General features: G+C 45.9%; 1 long non-coding RNA gene across 1 annotated transcript; it reads left to right on the plus strand.

Annotated features, from left to right (window-relative positions):
* The first annotated feature begins 11,053 nt into the window (after positions 1–11,053).
* On the plus strand, positions 11,054–18,047 carry LOC134479770 (uncharacterized). The gene is made up of 2 exons (XR_010053494.1): positions 11,054–11,206; positions 16,300–18,047. It is a non-coding gene; the product is annotated as an uncharacterized LOC134479770 (long non-coding RNA).
* The last annotated feature ends 2,711 nt before the right edge of the window (positions 18,048–20,758 follow it).

Genomic DNA, 20,758 nt, shown 5'->3' on the forward strand with positions numbered 1-20,758 from the left:
TTGTGAGGCACTTAAGCTGTGCGACCAAGGAAGAGTGAGGTCCAGCGAGGCGTATCCAAACCCCAAAATCCCATCCTGAGACCATCAGGAGTAAGGTCCTTCCCTGTCCCAGTCCTGCATGCCCCAGTGCACATAGTTCTGCATAACCCTCACCTCCACCCTTCTTGAGGTCACCCAGCCCATTAGCCAAATTACAGGTTTACGTACCTGAAATCCCTCCTCATGCAAATAAGGCATTCCCAACATCTTAGCCTTAGCCAATAATTATGCTCTCCTTGCAAACCCCTACCTACTCCCCAAGGATTTTACAGCCCTTGTTACCCCTGAATAAAGAGAACGATTTCACTGAATATCATCTAGAAGAGTTGTACTTCCCACAATAGAGCTGTAACATTGACAAAATTGCCCGGAGACGATCTCTCCCTTACTCGGCCTGATTGAGATCCAGATCCTGCAAACTCACCAGGCTGAATACCCCTTGGGCAGAAGCAGAGCCAGCCCATGGGGGATTGGAAAATAAAAGGTGATAAGAGTCATAGAGTGTAAGTCCGCATACAGAAATTTTCTTATCATAAAGCTAGCTATTGGATTTAGCCTCTGAGTCACGTCAGTTATATCTGCTAAGACTCTGTTTACCAAGGAGATCACATTCCAAGATTTCAGGAACGTGCAGATCTAGAGGGGACAGTATTTCCCACCATTTAGCTTTAAGCTTTAGAATACCCCAGAGGCCCATTAATTAAAAGCTTAGTCACCAGCTATGGTACCCTGGGAAAGATAGACCATTGGAAGATAAAGCGTAGGAGAAGGAAGTTAAATCATAAAGAACAATGACCTCAAAGATATGACTAAAACCTTCAAACCCTTCCTTTCTTCTTCCTGGCTTTCCTGCCACCCTGAGCAGCTTAAGTAAGCCTCTATCGCACACTCCCACCAAGACTCTTGTGCTACAGCAAGACCGAGCGACAGGGCTAGCAGTCATGGGCAGACACCTCTGAAACCGTGCGTCAAATGAGCCTTTCTTCCAAGTTGGTTTATTGTGTGTATTTCGTACAGAGATGGAGATCCAGTCCACGCACTGTTCAACCTCCTATAGGAGGCAATTTTACTTTTAAATTTGGTGTTGTGTTGATGGGTAATGGAATTCAGAAAACTGACAAGTTAGAGGCAACATCGTAGGAGAGTGAACTAAGAACGAGATTCGGGCAAGCTGGCTGGAAGACAGGCTGGCAGGCCTGGGACAGGGGAAACAGCTCAGAGGCAGGCCTGACTGACAGAGTTCTGCCTGGGAAGTGGAGGAAACTAAAATTGGATAAACACAGTGAGCCGACGTATGAGGGTCCTTGAAAGCCTGGCAGATAAATTTAGACTTGACCCAGTAGGAAATAGGAAATGACTGTAAATTCTCGGGCGGAGAAGTGACATGGTAAAGCAGTGTTTCAGGGAGATTATATTGGTGGCAGTGGCTAGATGGATGGGAGGCGAAGGGATTGAAGGCTTATGCATTCTGTCTTTCTTGTTCTGGATGGATGTAGTTTGCTTCATAAAAAAAAAACGAAAAGTCATGACCACAATGACTCTCGTCAATCTTACACTCTCTGAACTCATTCTGAAATAGAAAAGTGGTCCAGGGGAGAGGGGGTATTTGAAAATGCTAATTGTTTCTCAGGCTAAAATTCCACCTTAGGGAAGAAAAGTTGAGAGCTGACCACCGTCCTTTGTTATGAGATAGGAACTGTCCTTGTCACCTGGACAGAATTTCGGAATCTGCTTGGTCACCGGATTCCCCAGCTTTTCAGCTTCTTGGTGGCTGGGCACAGTAACGTTTTACTGACTCTCTGGGTCCGTGAGAATGAGCGTGTTAACAGTCAGAAGAGTTATGCCAACTTCGAAAGCCCAGTGGGAACCCCTTGCTTCCTATGGGCAGGCTGTCATTTAGAGGTACTTGCCAATCACAGGGCCAGGATACCTGCTCACCAGGCTCCCATCTAGGGCAGGGTCTGTTCCACAGAGGAGACAGAGGCATCAGGTTGCCTGGTGAAATGTGTCACCCGGCATACACGGGTGAAATCCCGACAGCTGCTCCTCTCACAAGTATTCCGTTGACCTTTGCTCGCTAAGTGGACAGTTAACTTTCTGTCGCAGGGATCGAACACTACGACCCAGCCCAGTTACAGGGAGGAGGGTTTATCTGGCTTGCGCTCCCATATGAAGAGCGACACGATGGCAGAGTAGAGGCCCAGTGGCAGGAGCTGCAGGCTGAGGGCTCAGGTCTTGAACCACAAGCAGGAAGCAGCGACTGAGGTAGAAATGGCGTGAGTCTTTAGAATTGTCAAAGCCCACGCCCAGTGATGCACTTCCCCCACCCCCTACCCTCCCCAGTCAGTGCCACGAACTGGAATTAGGTATTCAAATATCCTAGTCCATGGAGGCATGGCATCACAGTGATGCACATTTTTTTTACCCGGTGAAATATATCTTCACAGCATAAGAGCTCCATTGCTCTGCTGAGGAAAGGTGGGTAAGGAGGGCAGGCACTGGTACAGATAATGAAAATAAGTATTTGTTAAAATTAGCCACTTATCTAGAGTCATGTGCTTGGGACTAGGACGCCAACTCTGACTCTGGATCCCATTCCCCAACACAGGACAGCAAGGCAGCGAAACCATTTGAATCATCTTCACTACGTCAAAGTCGCCAGGGAGAGCTGGGCTCTTTGCACCTCTGGTTAGAAAGGAACTCCTTAAACCTTCACACACATGCAAGCTGCCTGGGCCCTCGCCGAGATAAACCGGAAACCAGGAGGCCTGGAACAGAGCAGAAAGCAGAGCTGTAGTTCCTACAGGCTCACAGGTGAGGCTGGTCTGTTATTACAGTGCCTGAAGTATAAGACCAGCAAGGGGCCTTGTATCTTGATGAGGCCTTCAGATGACAGGCTTTGGTTTTTGTTTTTTGTTTTTCCCAACCACAGAAATAGTTCTACTGGAAAACAAGGCCAAGGACAAGAAGAAACGTAAATGGGCCCAACTGGAAGGATTAGAAAATACGATTTAAAAAAGAAAAAAAGAGCTAATTTTTAAAAGACAAAGACATAATAAAGACAAAAAAACGACAAAAACAACAAAACGGTCAAATATTGCAGCAGGGTTGACCTAGGAACCCAGAATTTGGCTAGCAACATTCTACCGGAGACATCCACAGCTCGCAAGACTTAATGGGGATTTTCAAATCCCTGGGCCAGCAGGATGATAGGGAAAAAATATTGACTCTGGCAGGCAAGATCTTCCTCACTGATCCTGGACATCTGGTCACTAAATCTTTCAGAAGGGCAGATTTAGAGATGATGAATTGAACACCCCCTCCAGCAGAGGTACCAATGGTTGTTTTTAAATGGGGATGGAAGCCGGCCAATCTCTAGCCACTGGATCTACAAAATCACACTACGCATTCAGTTGCAAATGGAAGCAGGAGAAAAAGAAAACTGCGGCCATATCTGTTAAGACCCTATAGGGTTTCCAAGGCAGTAGGGGGTGTAAATTAAGACATTTTTCCACCCAACAAGAACTCAAATCAAGTAACCACTAGGAAGATAATTTCCACCAGGTTTTAGGGTTTCTGTACCATGAGCTCGACCTGAAAAGCAAGCACTTTGTCTCGGAAGATGTGGCAATCCCAGGCAGACAGTTAGCAAGCAACAGGCTTCGCACCCCTCTAAAGAAATAACAAAGGAAATGTTCTTTTCAAAGCCGCTGGTGAGTTTCCTTGTGCCTCCTAACAGACTTCTAGCGAGAACTAAGATAAAAAGACAACTCTTCTCTTGAATGGATGCCCTAACAACTGTTCCGAATCTGCGGGTCTCCGCCCCTCCGAGTGCCAACCGACCCTTTCACAGGGGTCGCCTGGCACCATCTGAAAACACAGATATTTACAGGATGATTCAAAACATCAGCAAAACAGCAGAAGGTAGCCACGAAAATAATGTTGTGGTTGGTGGGGGTCACCAGGACACGAGGGGTCGTATTAAGTAAGGGGTTGCAGCATCCGGTTGAGAAGTACTGCTTACGAAGCAAAAACAAGGGACAAGACAAACCCAAGGATAAACCAGCAGTAAGAAATCTGCCAAACCTGCCAGTGTCATTACACCCCTCCCCAACCCACCCGCACACACGCAACTGAAGGTGTCAGGTATGGCCAAGGCAGGCAGTGGTCTCTAACTAGCGGTAAGCTGCCAGCTGTCAGCAAAAACCATTCCCCAGAAGGAACAGCTCCACTCAGATTGCTGGTGCGAATGCGCGGGCTTTTACATTCTGATACCATCCCCAATCCACGTCAAAAGTCCTAAGGGGCATACATAGCCTACACTCGGTGCTTGTCTTCTGTTTCTGCCTTCATGACACTGGTCTGATGACCTGGTCTGCCTCTGCAGTCCGTAGAACCTGTTTCCGTCCATCTCACCCCCAGCCTGGAGGCTGAAGAGAGATCTTTAATGGCAGAGACACAGACAGGAAGGCAGCTGAGCCATAGACTTCATGGTCTCTCGCCTTCCAACTTTGAATGCAGAGGCAACATTCTGAGACCCCGACCTCATCATTTCTCCAAAACCCAGTTCTTGATTCAGAAGTAGAACTGCCTAGGAGGCACGGGGTGCAAATCCGAAATCGTTAGGTAGCATAGTGTGAATTGCAGAAAACTCAGCGCTCAGACGGGAGCAGTGGGGCCCCAGAAAGCCCTGCTTTGGTTCACACCCCAGTCCTGCTACCGGGAAGCTTTGACAACAAAATCCCCAGGCGCTAGGTAACAAAACAGAGATGGCAGATAGCACCTGGAGCACAAGTGTTTGAAGATCGAGTGAAAGTATTTTTACAACAGCAAACACGTGCCTCCACAAAGCACTGAAGAAGAGTCCTGGATAGAAAATGAGAAGGGGGAGGGGGTGTGGGGTGCATACCCTTTCGATCAGGAAATGTTCCTGTGCACCAGAGGCAAAAGGCAAAGAACAAAGCCTGTCAGTCTTAGGAGTTTCTCTGTAACAAAAGTACCGATCCCTTCCTGAGATATGACAGAGAGAGAGAGAGAGAGAGAGAGAGAGAGAGAGAGAGAGAGAGAGAGACAGACAGACAGACAGACGGACGGACGGATGGATGGACAAATGGATGGATGGACAGATGGATGGACAGACAGGTTAATAGATGAATCTGCATATAAAGGAGATAGATAATAGACAGATATAGGTGATGATAGATAGATAGATAGATAGATAGATAGATAGATAGATAGATAGATAGATAGATAGATGATACACAGATGGATGGATGGACAGATGGACAGAGGGACAGACAGACAGGTTAATAGATGAATGTGCATATAAAGGAGAGATAATAGACAGACAGACAGATATAGATGATAGATAGATAGATAGATAGATAGATAGATAGATAGATAGATAGATAGATGATGGGTGAGTGGACAGGCAGACAGGCATACAGACAGACAGAAGTATCGATATGTCCTCTGAAACTCTTCCATATAATTTAGGCCACTGTTTTCCTTAGCTCATTTTACCTTTTTGTGTGGCAACATTTTCAACCACAGCTGTCTGGGAATGTATTTTGCGGATGAGGCTAAGGCTTATGACCTGAGCTGTGATGTCCTCTCATCTAGCACCTGGTAGTTAAACTCCTTCTGTGTTAACAGTGAGGCTTTTGTCTCTGTCTGGCTTTCCCAAAGTAGGATATCGTTTCCTCGACATCCCCTCGCAGCAGGTGCAGCTCGGCTCTGGCGCCTCCCCCTGCCCCAACCCCCACTGGCTCAGTGGCATCAGAACAGATTGCACGGGCTGCTTTGGGGGAGAAACGGGTAAGGCACAGCCTCCTCGTGGCTTAAGGAAGGATTCTGAGGCTTCTACAGGAGGCTGCGCTCGCCAGCCAAGCACCCGACACGGATGGCTCTGGATAGATGCCACGCAGCAGGCCTTGAGCTCGGGTCCCCAGGCCACCTGCTTACCGCGCGCCTCTGCGGGGTTCCCATCTGGCGATCTCCAACATAGCTTTGCCCACCGCATGAGCAGAGTCTCGTGCCTTCCCACTGAGGGCCAGAGGACCTTCCTCTCTCAGCCATTTCTCTCCATTGTGGAGTTAATCACATGTGTTTTCAACAGTACAACCATCTGGGCGCCTAATGCCAGTCACCGAGTAATTAGTGGGGGAGTCAAAGCACAGCCGATGTTTAATAAACATTTCTTATATTAATAAAACCACCTCAGAAGTTCCACATTTGCCTCCCCTCTGGGACACTGATGGAGAGCAACTTGGTTCACTCCCCTGGCCTCCCTCGGGTTTCCTTTAAGGGCCCACTTCTCTGTGCCTGTCTAGACCCATGCACGGTGACTGGTGTCCATCCTTAGACTGCCATCCTCCTCAGGCAACCTCAATCTCTTCAGCAAGCTCACGCCTGTCCTGTGTCCAAGAAACACCTATATCGAGTAACAGCAAAGACTTCCAGCCCCTGGAACTTCCACAGCAGACTTAGAAATCAAGTGTCCCAAAAGGCCGCTTCCGACAGAAATTCCTGCCACCCGAAACTACATACGAGCACCGTTGACTCTTTTGCCATCTGAGGTTTCCATCACCCTTACAGCCCACTACTCTGGTGACCTGGCTATGCAGAGCCTGCCCTGCATCCTCCATCGTGTAGGTTCTGAGCTCTGCAGATTCTACTGCCCAAGTGCCGGCCAACATGGAACCTTGCCTTTACTTCCGGCTCCCCCGTTTCTACCTCAAAACCCTTAAACAGTCTCTCCTGGCATCCCTACTTCGGGCCCAGAGAGAAGCTAGTGACCCAGATCAATTTACCAGCCTGACCCTGCCATTCTCTCCTTTGAAAACCTTGAGGCTTTCTCTCCAGCTCACCGCAGAGCTCACGCCATACGGTGAGCATTTGCACCTTCGGTATCTCAGGGTCCACAGCGTGAGCTTCATTGTTCTATGAGAACAAGCCCAGCTGCACATCCGACAGCCATGAAAAGTCTGCATTGAGTCTGCACTGTGACACTTGGGAACTACAAGTTCACTGCCAGGGAGCCTATAGGCCCATGGGAATGACTTCCACCCACCCACCTCCACCCTCCTTTCCTAGATTTTCCTTTGTTCTTGTCGTTTCCAAAAAAAATATATCTCTCTTCCATAAAAGTTAAAATTTGATGTTTTTGTTGTGGAGGTTGTGGAGTTTATTTTAATGCATTATGTTCTTCAACGGTCTTAGAATATGATCGGCACATAGCAGTTACATAATATACTATTACTGAATTAGCAATTGAAATTATCAAAATCCATCTCCCAGCAGAAGTCACCACAAGGTGGTCCCCTGGTCTTTCACTTGGGCTCTGGTTCTCTCTACAGCTGCCAACTCTACGGGAAAACATCTGAGGTACACCCACCATCCGGATTACCCTACACACCAAAGAGAAGCTCCCCCCAAAAGAAGCTGGGCTCTCTACTGATGCACAGAGATGCCCCCCCACCTAAGTCTCACTGCACCAGGAGCCACAAATGTCCTTGGGCTTCCAGTCCCCAGCTGCTTCTCACCTCAGGAATTCGATGCACAGGATGCTGCTGACTGCATACCCTCTCTACAAAGCCAGTTTCACCACAAAGACACCACGTGTAGCAGTGAATACCCGGGAAGCACTAAGTCCTGATGTGAGTACAAGACTAGAAAGAAAGCCCTCGATTTAGGCGAGCCACCCACAGCATGCAGTTTGTCTGGAGAACTCCAGAATTCTCAGACCTCAGCTGAAGTGTGTCCTCTTTCAGCAGTCACCTCACTAGGACCTCCCTTTGAGCATCCCACCTCTCCACCCCTAACCACAAACCCCAGGTACAGCCTCCAGGGTGGGGTCTGGAAGTCAGCACTGTTCACATAGCCCCCATTTAAAATAAATTTACAAGGTAAAAGTGGCATTATTTATAATGGAGGGGAAAAAAAACCCAACACTTGAGGAACAAATTACCATCTATCAGAAAACCAGAAAAGTGATAATAACATTGCATGTGATTAATTGACCACCTGGTCCTTCCAAACTCTGTCTCGTTTCCCACTTGTTGAACACACACTCCTCATCATCTCTTCAGACAACAATGACGTTGGAATGTTTTCTGTGAACAGAAGGAGAGTGTAACCCAGTCATCCCTTAGCCGTAAGAGAGTAAAACTTGTTTCTATCACTCAGAGCAGGGGGCTGGGGGGCTCAGAAGGCAAAGGCATTTGCTGCCAGTCTCCAAGACTCACACAGTAGGAGAGAACGGACTCTGACAGGCTGCTCTTTGACATCCGCTTGCCCTGCATGTGCACGTGAGCACACATACAAATAAATAAATACATAAATACGTGGAATCTTAAAAAAAAAAAAAAAGACAACTGAGAGTTGAGCTTCATCAAAATTCTGGAGCCAACAAGACGGATAAGCAGGCACTTGTCATGCAAGCCAGATCTAGGCACCTTAGCTCAATTCCTAGATCCCAAGGTAGAAAAATAGATTAGAGTCCCATTGTCCTTTGATTTCTACCTGTGTGCTATGGCAGGAGTATGCCTACGCCTACACCTACACACACACACATGCACACATACACATATACACACACTTAACACACATGCACATACATATTATATATATATATACACACACACATACATACACACACACATATACACACACCTACACACACACACACAGACACATATACACACACACATGCACATACATATATACACACACACATATACACACACATACACATACACACACATAAACACACACACACACACAAAGAACAAAGTGCTTTTCAAAAAACATTCTATATTATCTACAGACAAACTCTACTGGCTGCACAGAATTCCCGATGAATTTTTTATGATTCACATCAAAACCAATACATAGTGTTTATAATTATAAAAGATACTCATTAAAAGTACACAACAGCCTAGCAAGCACAAGGCCCTGGGTTCGGTCCCCAGCTCCGAAAAAAATAAAAAGAAAAAAAAAAGTACACAACAATGAGAAACAAAGTCTTTGTTTACAATTTTACATACTGAACGGGGCATTTATTTTTTTAAAAAATAGAGATATATTAAGAAAGAAACAGTTACCCTTAAGGGTGGGTGTACCCTAGCAAGCTGGGCATATGTTCAAAAATGGAGCACCGTAAAGCTATGACCCCTTATGGACCATTAAGACAGGGCTTGCCTTTTCGGGGGGTTCTATATTTCTGTTTTTCACATTGCCGTATTACATGAGACTCAGATCTAAAATATGGCTCCCAATCTTTCGTTGCTCTGCCAACTGGCTTTAATCTTGTCGCCTCTTTCCACATGTCCCTAAGCTCATGCCACAGACAGAGGTTTTAGGAAACGCACATTGTAATCATTGCCTGTCATCTTCACTGGTGTCTTTAAAATGCTACAGTTGTATGAGAAAGAAATAACTTTGAATTCATAAACGTATAACCTCGGCCTCTGGTTCCACCATGCGCATGATGTTTGATCATGCTCTTCACCCCACGTGGCTTCCACCTGCCATACCTCTACCACCGTCATGGGTTCTAATCCCTCAGGAACAGAAGCCGAAGTAAACTTGCTCCCACGTCGCTTTGTACCACAGTGTTTATTACAGCGATAGGAAAGCAGCTAAAACAGTGATGTTACAAACTGGCAAGAAAACAGGATAAAGCAAAATCTCTATTTCAGATTCTAATTCTAAAATGGTAGCATATGCACTGTTGTTCTTTTAAACCAGAAAGAAGGACTGAGGTACTGTCTGTATGTCCCATGAACTCAGACCCATCTATTTGAAAAGCAGGTTATGCTTTAATTTGATGAGTTTCCTCACTACTGGTTTTCTTTCTTATAACCAAGGTTCCGGTTTTATGAGGAGATTCGGTAGGCTGGCTTGCCAGTTGCTAGAGCCTTCTAGACACTTAATTTCCTTGTCTCTGTATCTTTATCTCTAAATCAGTGTTGATGATGATAATAACGCTTTGGTAAATAGCTCCACGATAGATAGAAACTCATTTCTGAGGGATTTGTCTGGGAAACTTCACAGTTAAATGGCTCGCCAACTGTGTGAATGGTACTTACCTTTACAAAACGGACACTGTTTGTGGAAGAGATTTGAAAACCCTAAAGCCCGCATGTAACTACAGGCTTAGTGGGCAGTCACATCAGTTATAACCCCACGGTTAATAAGAACTAATATTAATCACTGAATCGTGTGAGCCCTCAGCTAGAGCTTTGGAAAAATATACTGGTATAATATAATAATCTTCACAAATGAATAAAATTACAACTTTTTTCTGTTCTATAGAACAGGGCTTTTTTTTTTTTTTTTACAAATTGGTTATGCTCCATACATTTCAAATTGTTTTTAATCTCTGCCCACCTTCTTTTTATTCGAGCACTATGGAACACATTCATATCACCTTACAAACACTAGCCATGTCACCTGCATGTCACTGTGTCGGGTACGTTCACAGTAGGCCCAACACAGCATGGCTCAAACCCATTGTAACCCAGGATGAGTAGTGATGTCTTAAATACTCATGGGAATGGCTTTGAAAAGCCACCAAAAAAAAATGTGCAAAAACACATCCTCAACTCGACGTGTCTGTATCTCAAAAGGTCTGCTGCTAGCCAACCCGGGATCCGAGTGCAAAAGAGTCCGCTCTACCCAAGCGTGCATAATAGCTAACAATACAACAGTTTACAAAAACACAGAATCGTGTGAGCCCTCAACTAGAGCTTTGGAAAAAAGTTCAGAGAGTGAAATTTCTAAAGCTTAAGCTTCATTAACTTTATAGAAAATCTATTTCTAACCACAGTACTTAGCAGATTGCATATTAATTAATCAATCAATTAACCAATTACGGTGGCTGGAGAGTGACAGTTGGTGAAGAGGAAGAAGTGAACCAAATCCTGCTGAAATTGCAGAAATCTGTGAGTCCGTTCTATGCGTTTCGAGATTGGTACCTTTAAGGAACTGAGCGCTGAGCATGATGGGAGGAGGGCACAGGGCATGATGGGAAGGGGGCACAGGGCAGGCATGAGAAGACCCTCCCTGCAGCCGATGGCGGTGGCGGTGGGTTCTGTTGGGGGCAAGGCTCAGATTCTGGTGTGAGTAAAGAAAGCACTGACTAGGAGTCCTAACTAATCCTGAGGTGAGCACTTGTCAAAGGCTCAGAATCTGGAACTTGAGCTCAGAATGGGGAGCTGGTCAGGAGAAGGGCACACTACCTACTCACACATATTCACAGGATCGATTCCCTCACTCACAATAGGAACATGGTCTCTTCTCCAGTTTCAGCAATAATGCTTCACCAACTGTCGACCGACACTGATGTGGTGTTTCTGTCGTGGCCTGAAAGGCTTCCAACAGGCTGCATCAGCAGTGACGATGGTATCTGTGGTGAATGCTCCTGAAGTAGCTAGGACATATACAGCATTTCTGGCCTGTGGTCCAGCAGGTCCAAGTGCTTATGTCTAAGTAGAAAAGCTTGACAGGACAGCTCCCAGCAATCCTGACCTTCACTGACAAATTACATAAATATGCCATCACATAATACGAAATGGTTTATGGGAGAGAATCGTTGAGGGGACTCTCTTGGGTTACAGCCCTGGACTCTGAGAGCAGCGACCCCTGGAATTCCTGTCCAAGTCATCCAGCATGAGGTTCTAAGGGGTCCGTTTACCTTTCTGAGTTCTGACTTTCCCTTTTTCTTCCTTCCTGTCTCTTTCTAGCACATTCTACCAGAACCTCCCTATGCTTTCTGGCATTCCGGCCTTCTTAGCACTTTTTCTGGAGCTACCTCCCATCTTGTGTGGCTGCTTGCTGAATCCCCATGCCTAACCCAAAAAGACCTGGCATTCTCTCTTCCTCTTCTCCGTCTTCTTCCTCTTAGCAGCCACTGAGATTTATAACTTACCTACCCGGGCATTTTCTTTAAAACTCCAGTAAGATGTTCTTGACTTCCTTCTGAATCCTTTCTTAAATACTTTTATTAATAAGACTAAGAACTTTGAGAGGGAACTCCGATCTCCCTGGTAGCATACACCATCCCATGTGGGGCTTTCCAAGATGTCTAGTAACACTTTTATGACATTGGCACTTTTTGTGCCTCTGCAGCAAAACATCACAAACTGGAAGGTTAATAAGCAATAGGTAGTTCTTTCTCAATTTGAGAGATGGGAAATCCAAGGTCAAGCTAGGGCAGGGTTTGGTGAGAGTAAAGTTCCCTTCTTCACAGATGAAATCTTTGTCCTCACTTACAAAAGGAGCAAACAAGCTCCCTTGGATAATTTTACAATTGTTATTATTGTGTAGTAGTAGTAGTAGTAGTAGTAGTAGTAATGGTAGTAGTAGTAGTAGTAATGGTAGTAGTAGTAGTAGTAGTAATGGTAGTAGTAGTAGTAGTAATGGTAGTAGTAGTAATAGTAGTAGTAGTAATAGTAGTAGTAGTAATGGTGGTAGTAGTAGTAGTAATGGTAGTAGTAATAATAGTAGTAATAGTAGTAGTAGTAGTAGTAATAGTAGTAGTAGTAATAGTAGTAGTAGTAATAGTAGTAGTAGTAGTAATGGTAGTAGTAGTAGTAGTAATGGTAGTAGTAGTAATAATAGTAGTAGTAGTAGTAGTAATAGTAGTAGTAGTAATAGTAGTAGTAGTAGTAGTAATGGTAGTAGTAGTAGTAATGGTAGTAGTAGTAATAATAGTAGTAGTAGTAGTAATGGTAGTAGTAGTAGTAATAGTAGTAGTAGTAGTAGCAGCAGCAGCAGCAGCAGTAGCAGTATTGACATGGGTCTTGCTGTGTTACCCAGGTTGGTTTCAAACATACAAATACAGGTGACCCTCCCACATCATCCTCCCAGGAGCTGAGATTCAGGCTCATACCTCCAAAGCCAACTCCAGGTCTCCTTTACAAATGCATCATTTCATGACTGTCCGATTGAGATCAAGTGTATAGAGGACCAATGGGGGACCTCCCTTCATCACTTACCTCCCAAATGACCCTACATCCTATCATTTTGAGGTTTAGGATTTCAGCATGAATTTGGAAAGTGGAACATTTAAACATTTAAACAAGAGCACACATTTATTTATTTATTTTTAGTCTATGATTCAGAAGTTATTTAATGAACCCCTGCCTTATTGGAGGATTGTGTGCCAGGACCCGTGATTAATGCAGAGATTCTGTCATGAATTAAACCCGACGTGGTCCCCAGATATGAGAAGTATGGGCCCTTACGAAGCATATAGACATGGATTAAATTATTACACCAATAAAAGGATAATTAAAAACCCAGACATAAAAAGCGTCTAACTCTACAGTGGAGAGTTTAGAGCTATTAACCAGCTGACGAACAATGGTGGGAAAGACTTTACTAGTCAAAAATGATCAGAAATAAAGGAGGTGCCCAGATCCAATGGGGGAATGGGCAGGAAGCTATCAGCCACCACCCTTCCCTGCCCATTCTCCTCACTCTGATCTGCAACTCCAAGGGCTGGCTAACCACAGTGACTCTCCCAGATCTTCTGCCTCTTAGCTTCTGATCAGTTTAAGCCATCGTTTTCAGGTCAGTCACTCTGCTGGCCTTCTCCCCGAGGACCTGGGATTGACCGTAACCATGGTCTTCTTCCAGAAGGCACAGTTCTACTTGGTAGTTTTATCCCATAGCCATGGCCCAGCATGTTCGTAATATTTTTTTTTAATGCATCATCATTTCTTGCACCCATGATGACTTTTATTCTTGTTAATAACTCTTGCGGACTTCCTTTGTTACTGATTTCGCTCTGCCCAGTCCATATCATTATTGCAGCCTCTGCTCAGTCCTGAGTTATGTTTCACCAATTCACTCTGAGAATAGGACATAACGTGTATTGAAAAAACTGAAAGTGAATGGCTGTGCTGGTAAATGAAAGCAGGGGTGAGGTGTGCCTGGGGCAGGGGTGAGGTGTGCCTGGGGCAGGGATGAGGTGTGCCTGGGGCAGGGGTGAGGTGTGCCTGGGGCAGGGGTGAGGTGTGCCTGGGGCAGGGGTGAGGTGTGCCTGGGGCAGGGGTGAGGTGTGACTGGGGCAGGGGTGAGGTGTGACTGGGGCAGGGGTGAGGTGTGCCTGGGGCAGGGGTGAGGTGTGCCTGGGGCAGGGGTGAGGTGTGCCTGGGGCAGGGGTGAGGTGTGCCTGGAGCAGGGGTGAGGTGTGCCTGGAGGTCTCTACAGGAACCAGGAGCTTGGGTCTTAAAGAGTTTTAAGAGGAGAAACATAAGGTTTTCCATATTGGCCAATACTAGACTCTTGGTCTCCCGAGGGAATCTGGGCTTGGAGGAGGAGAAGCTTTAGGGCAATAGCTAGCGACAGGCACAGGATCAAAGGACAGTGTTATTAGAAAGTTAAAGAATGTGATGAGGAAGGTGCCAAGATGGAGAAGGCAGTAGGCTGTATGTGGAAAAGGAGGATACTTCGTATATGGATGTTAGAGGTAGGGAAGAACAGAGGAAGGCACCAACCCTGAATAAATACAAAGCCTTTGCGTTGCATGATGGGAAGGGAGCAAGACATTGAAGGGAACTCTCCACTAGTTGGCTTCAGCTTCCTTTGAAAAAGTAGAAGTGTCAGTCATCTCTGAGACTCAGAGAAGGCTGAGGCTAGGGGGAACACAGGGCCACAGGCTTGATAGTAAAGAAAAAATGGTTCAGAATGTCTGTTACTGTAAGGGTCCATGATTAGCCAAAGAAAGATATCCAGGATTCAAAGAGTCTGCAAAAGCAAAGAGCGTTTTATTCTGCAGAAATTCAACATGCTGGGGTCTACCATCTTCCAAGATGCAGGCCCCAAGTGAACTCAAAGGCCCAATTTAAAGCACATTAGGGGAGGGGTAGGTGACCTCTCTCTTAATCTGTTGGCTCTATCTCTAGGAACATTACAGAACAGTTGCTGTGTCACGGGAGGCTGGAAACTGCTGCTGGGGAGGTCTGGAAACTGCTGCTGGGGAAGTCTAGAAACTGCTGCTGGGGAAGTCTGGAAACTGCTGCTGGGGAAGTCTAGAAACTGCTGCTGGGGAAGTCTAGAAACTGCTGCTGGGGAAGTCTAGAAACTGCTGCTGGGGAAGTCTAGAAACTGCTGCTGAGGAAGTCTAGAAACTGCTGCTGCCCCACTGTCTTTGCTTCAGGCCAGATGGCGGGGCAGCTTCTGAGGCCTGGACTTGCCCAGTTCTTGGAAACAGAGATTTAGGCCTAGTCTCTTAAACTGCCAATTTGAAGCCTGTCATGGGTCAGCCTCATGACTTAGTCCTATGCCATAGCAGGTTGGTAACCATGGCAGGACCTCCCCTTCTCTGAGTAGAAAAGGAGAAAGGGATTGAAGGAGGAGGGTTGAGGGAAGGACTGGGTAGAGAGGGGGGCTGCCATCAAGATGTAAAGTAAATAAATAAATAAACAAACAAACAAACAAACAACAAATAACAGAATAAAGTATAAGAAAAACTTTTAAAAGTCTGTTACTAAGCGTAGAAATGCAGCTTGAACCTAAATTGAGTAAGAGGGGAGGTGAGCAGTTTTGAGTCGACGTCTAAGTTTCAATATGGCAGCAATTTCCCCTCAGATACGGCCCAGGAGATTTAAGTAGACCAAGCCTGGATCACAACCCTACATAAGAACGCAAGCCTGGCCCTGCCGAGCTGAGACTTTCCCTCTCCTTAGCTCGATGAATGCCCTCTCTCTCTCCTCCACTGCTAGCAGCAAAAGCACCAGGTGCTGTAAGCCTAGCTAAGAGGGGCACGTCTCATCTTGTCATCCGGAAAGAAAAGATGACAGAAGAGAGCATTTAGGTCCAAGCCAGGCCTAAAGCTCTCTCCTCTCCCTTTCCACTCCTATAATAAATATAAGCCGATGGGTGGCTTTTCGTTCCTGCCTGAGGAGAGCACGCGTGGGCTTCCTTAGCCATTTACACGTGTAGCAGCCATAACCATACAGTTCTATCGATATTTTGTCATGCTTGCTCCAGAGATAGTGAGCGGCTTGAATACAGGTGTGGGGAGATACTGGCAATGACAGCGGCTTATCTAGGGACAAGAGAACAGGGGGAAAGACACAGGAAGTGGGTGTGAGTAAGCCCAGTGCTGACTTTCTAAGAACAGGAAGACAGTTAAATGATACACATATTCAAAGTTAACTCCCCACTGAGAGAGATTCAATCCACAAACATGTCTCCTCCCCCTCCCTCTCTCCGTCTCCCTCCCCTTTCATTTAACACTTTCCACAGCAAAGAGACTGCTGGCAACACTCTATTCACTGCAGACAGGATGGTGGCTGCAGTGACGCCTTGCTGATAACGGAGGAGACTACACTAGGAAACCCAAAGACTTGGGGGACAGAGAGAGATTAAAGAATTCAACCTGCTGTATTTCCAGACCCCAGAAGTGAGAGTCAGCAGTTGTTACAGTGGAGTTCGTCTGGTGAACCGCCTGCTCTTCAGATCCGCTTATCAGGGACAGAGAACAGGGAAATGCCACGGGCTCATGAATCATCTACCCTCGTGCCTGGCAGGAAACTTCTAGTAATTTATACTTTCCATCTGGATGCAACTTAAAAGACTAATTACCAGCGATAGCAGTGAGCCTCCATGATTAATGGACGAGGGTCTTAGGAGTGAGGCCAAGGAGGAGCCCGAAGTCAGCATGACAACAGACAGAAAGTTTTCCTTGACGTAGCAGATGCTACCTAGAGCTTGCGATCTGATATGAGTGCCCTTGTTGAGTGAATTATTTAAATTTCACTCCAAGACCAGTAATTGAGTCTCAAATGTCACTTGTTATCTGTGGTATCGCGCCTACCTCTTGAGTAACTGAATTCATAAAGAAGTTTCTGAAAGGAGGAAAAGGCCATCTGGCCCACCCTGGTTACCATTCACGGTTAATTATTATTAATATTAATAATTTTAAATACAAGCGTACACACCCCGAGGCGTCCACGCCCTCAGCAGGCGTTCTGTGTCAGTAAGCATTGCTGAACCACGCACCGAGCTGAGGAAGTAATTAGCTGCTAAGTCCCGCTGAAAAGAATTTAATCAAAATACAAGTTGAGCCCCTGTACAGTGTAGAATGACCTTTTCCTGAAGGCCCATATATTTTCCGCCCCCATCTTCTCACCATATCCAATTCCCATTGCCCTTTGAAGTCAGGGTCACCTTCAAAGTCTGAAGACAAGAGATGGAAACTTGGAAGCAGAGTGCATCCCTCTAGCTAGATCCCAGCTAACTTCTGGAGAAGCACACTGATGGGTCTCTTGGAAACGCCACAGAACTTGCTTTAGAGCATCTTCCTTCCTGGCAAAGCTTGCCTAATAGTGCCTATTTGATTTACTTTCAAAATAGTTCATTGTTCACACACAGTAGGTATGTATTTGGTTCCAGGTTAACTTGGGGGAGTTCTATGGATTAATTAAAATTGCATTAATCAGTAGTCCAATTGGGGGATCAATTGGGTTTATCATTTAAACCACTGTCGGGACCATTCGTTTTCCCATGCATCAAATGCAGACAACACTTCAGAAGTAACAGAGCACAGCGGAGCGGGAGACCGCAGCAGTAGCAGTGATAGCTTTCTCTTTTCCCTGTTTGGCTCATGTTTCTGTTTATCTTCTATAATTGGGACTCCTGGGACGCAAGGGGAAGGGGCATAACCCTTGTGTATGGGTGCACATGTGTGAGTAGCACACCCATCCATGTGTATACGTGTGTGGAGATAAGAAGACAACCAGATCCCATTCTCAGGAACCATCCAATCCCAGATAGGGAACACGCCACAGAGACTAGACAGGCTGGTCAGTGATCCCCAGAGATTCACCTGTCTCCAGCCCCCCAGCATGAAGATTTCAACCATGCCTCTGTTCGTTAATGTGAATTCTGGAAATCGAGTTCAAGACCTGGACCAACTGAACTCTCTCCAGCTCTCCACACTGCTTCGACTGTCTCCCAGGACCTGCCCATCACTAAACAGTTTCCCCATCCTGATCAGCTGGTTTCCCTCTTTTCTCAAGTTCCCAAAGAGTCTTCCTTTAAACTGAGTGTTTTCCTAATGACTTAAAATTCCCCACCTGTTCCTGGATAATCTCCGCAAATACATCCTCAAACAGCGTTTGCTCTGTGCTACCACCATCCCTTTTGCAAAGTCCCTGAGAGTTTAAAAACCTCCCCCCTGACACTATCCAATTTACAAGGCTTACTAACTGCCTTCCCAACTTGTCCTAACTCAGACCTGCACGCTGTGGTGAGGGGGTTGGGGGGCGCACTCATTCATCTCACCTAAGTAGACTTTACATCCTTGTGACAGCAATGTTCCCCCAGTCCATGCCCTCTGGCCTCTGCCACTTCCATGCCTTGCGATTGGAAAGGGAAATGGGGGTGGGATGGCCAGCTCGGGAGGAGGTAGCCTCTAAGCCCTGATTACAAGTGTCAAGTGCTCTCTGAAATATTCTGGAGGAGAGGGAGACTGCACAGATTTATAGTGTTCATACTTCACTGGGTTTTATTTTGGTGGTGCGTGTAGATGAGAAAAGATTAAAAGCCCAAACAAATGTCTAAATCATTTTGCAAACTCCTCACCGGGTTGCACGGCTCTGGCTCTGTAGACAGCACTCCAAAGGGACAGCTCCCTTGCTGGTTCCTCAGAGGAACCTCAAGTGGGGAGAGGGGGGGGGAGACACGAATCAGGAGGGAAGCAAATTGTCAAAATATCATCGTCCTCAAGAAATATATCATGAGAAAAGTGATTCCATTTTTAATAGAGTTTTCTTTGAAGTTTTAAGTACCAAAAACTAATTCAAGGGTTTGGGTATGGTGCAATTCACGGCATGATTTATATATAACATTTAAGGGTGCAGGCTATTATTTCTTTCAGAAATATAAGTCTAGAGGAAGAATAACATATTAGTTTAAAAAAAAAACTGTTTCTGGTCTCCCAGCTAAATTAAAAACCTAGCTTGAACTTTTCCCAGCCGAACAGGCAGGAAAGTTAGCTCTCCTCCATTGTGTGAGCAAGGGGAAGGATGCTTAATCTCTCCAAGCACATGTTTATAGCATGGGAGTACAAACACATCGCCCCTAGAGTTAACCAGAGCAAGACCGGGAGAATGGTGACAACCATTCGACCAGTAGAGTATCCATTCCAGCTCAAGAGATGGGAGACGCAGACTAAAGCGGCTGACGGAAGGGCAACTGGGATTCTTGACTTCCCCACAGAGAAGAATCCCTCAAGACAAGTCAATATTAAGCAAAGATGGGTTTATCGATTAAGGAAGTGTTTTAACACAGAGTAAAGCACAGGCATCACATGAGAGGGTGGGGAGAGAGAGCTCAGATGGGCGCTTAGGAAAAGAATAATATGTCCGTTTGTAGGGGCTTCTGAAGAGAGTCACCCTTCAGTGCCCGGGTGTCCTCACAGTGGTCATATAAACGATTTTGGTATGTTGCAAAGTTACATTCTTTAATTTTTTTTTTTTAGGGAAATTTTCACTATTCTCATTTTTATGAGATCATAGGGTAGATCACTGGCCGGGATTTCAGCAATTAATGATTAAAGTAAAATCGAAGGTCCTAGGGGTTGAAAAACCTTTATTGTGCTAGATGTGGTAGTCTGAATAATAATGGCCCCACAGGCTCCTTGTTTGAATGCACTATTTGAGAAGGATTAGAGAAACTGGGAGGCGTGGCCTTGTTGGAGGAAGTACGGCACTAGGGGTGGGCTTTAGGGTTTCAATTGCTCATTATCAGGCACAGGCTCCCGCTCTCTTTTGCTCTCCTTCAGCCTATGCATCAGGATGCAGCTCTCTCCTACTGCCCGAGTGCCGTGCCTGCTGCCATGTCATGATGGGGAAGCTCCAGCCACAGATCTCAACAGTATATTAGCCTGTACCTGCATAAGACCTGGACAATGATTATATCAGCCAGCAAACCAAAAGCATCACAGGGCCCAGCCTGATGAAGAGCTTTAGGTAACCAGTTGCTGCTGAGAAAGGGAGAATCCCTCTCTTCCGGGAATGAGGCTTCCAGATGCTTTATCCAAATGGTCAGCCCTAAGCATTTATACACATAGATATGTCAATTGGACTCTGGTTTATATATGCATGTGTGTATACATACATAACAATAACAATTATAAAAGAGGTCATAAATTCAAGGTGTGGGGCACACGGGAGCAGCTGGGGTGGCAAAGGGTAGGGTAGAAATGGTACAAATAGAATGTACTCACGTCCCTGCCTTTGGTACTAAATCCTATTTAATGTTTCAGTATCTGAATGCACCATTCATGCAGGTGTCTTAGTTTGGGTTTTACCACCGTGAACAGGCACTATGACCAAGGCAACTCTTATAAAAACAACACTTAGTTGGGGCTGGCTTACAGGTTCAAGGGTTTAGTTCTTTATCATCAAGGCAGGAACATGGCAGCATCCAGGCAGGCATGGTGCAGGAGGAGCTGAGAGCTCTACATCTTCATCTGAAGGCAGCTAGCAGATACTGGCTTCTAGGTAGCTAGGGTGAGGGTCTTAAAGCCCACACCCACAGTGACTCACCAACTCCAACAAGGCCACACCCACTCCAACAAGGCCACACCCACTCCAACGGGGCCACACTCACTCCAACAGGGCCACACCTACTCCAACCAGGCCACACCTTCTAACAGCGGCACTCCCTGGGCCGAGCATATGCAAACCATCCCATCAGG

The sequence above is a fragment of the Rattus norvegicus genome, chromosome 7, assembly GCF_036323735.1.
Source record: "Rattus norvegicus strain BN/NHsdMcwi chromosome 7, GRCr8, whole genome shotgun sequence".
Taxonomy (NCBI): Eukaryota; Metazoa; Chordata; class Mammalia; order Rodentia; family Muridae; genus Rattus; species Rattus norvegicus.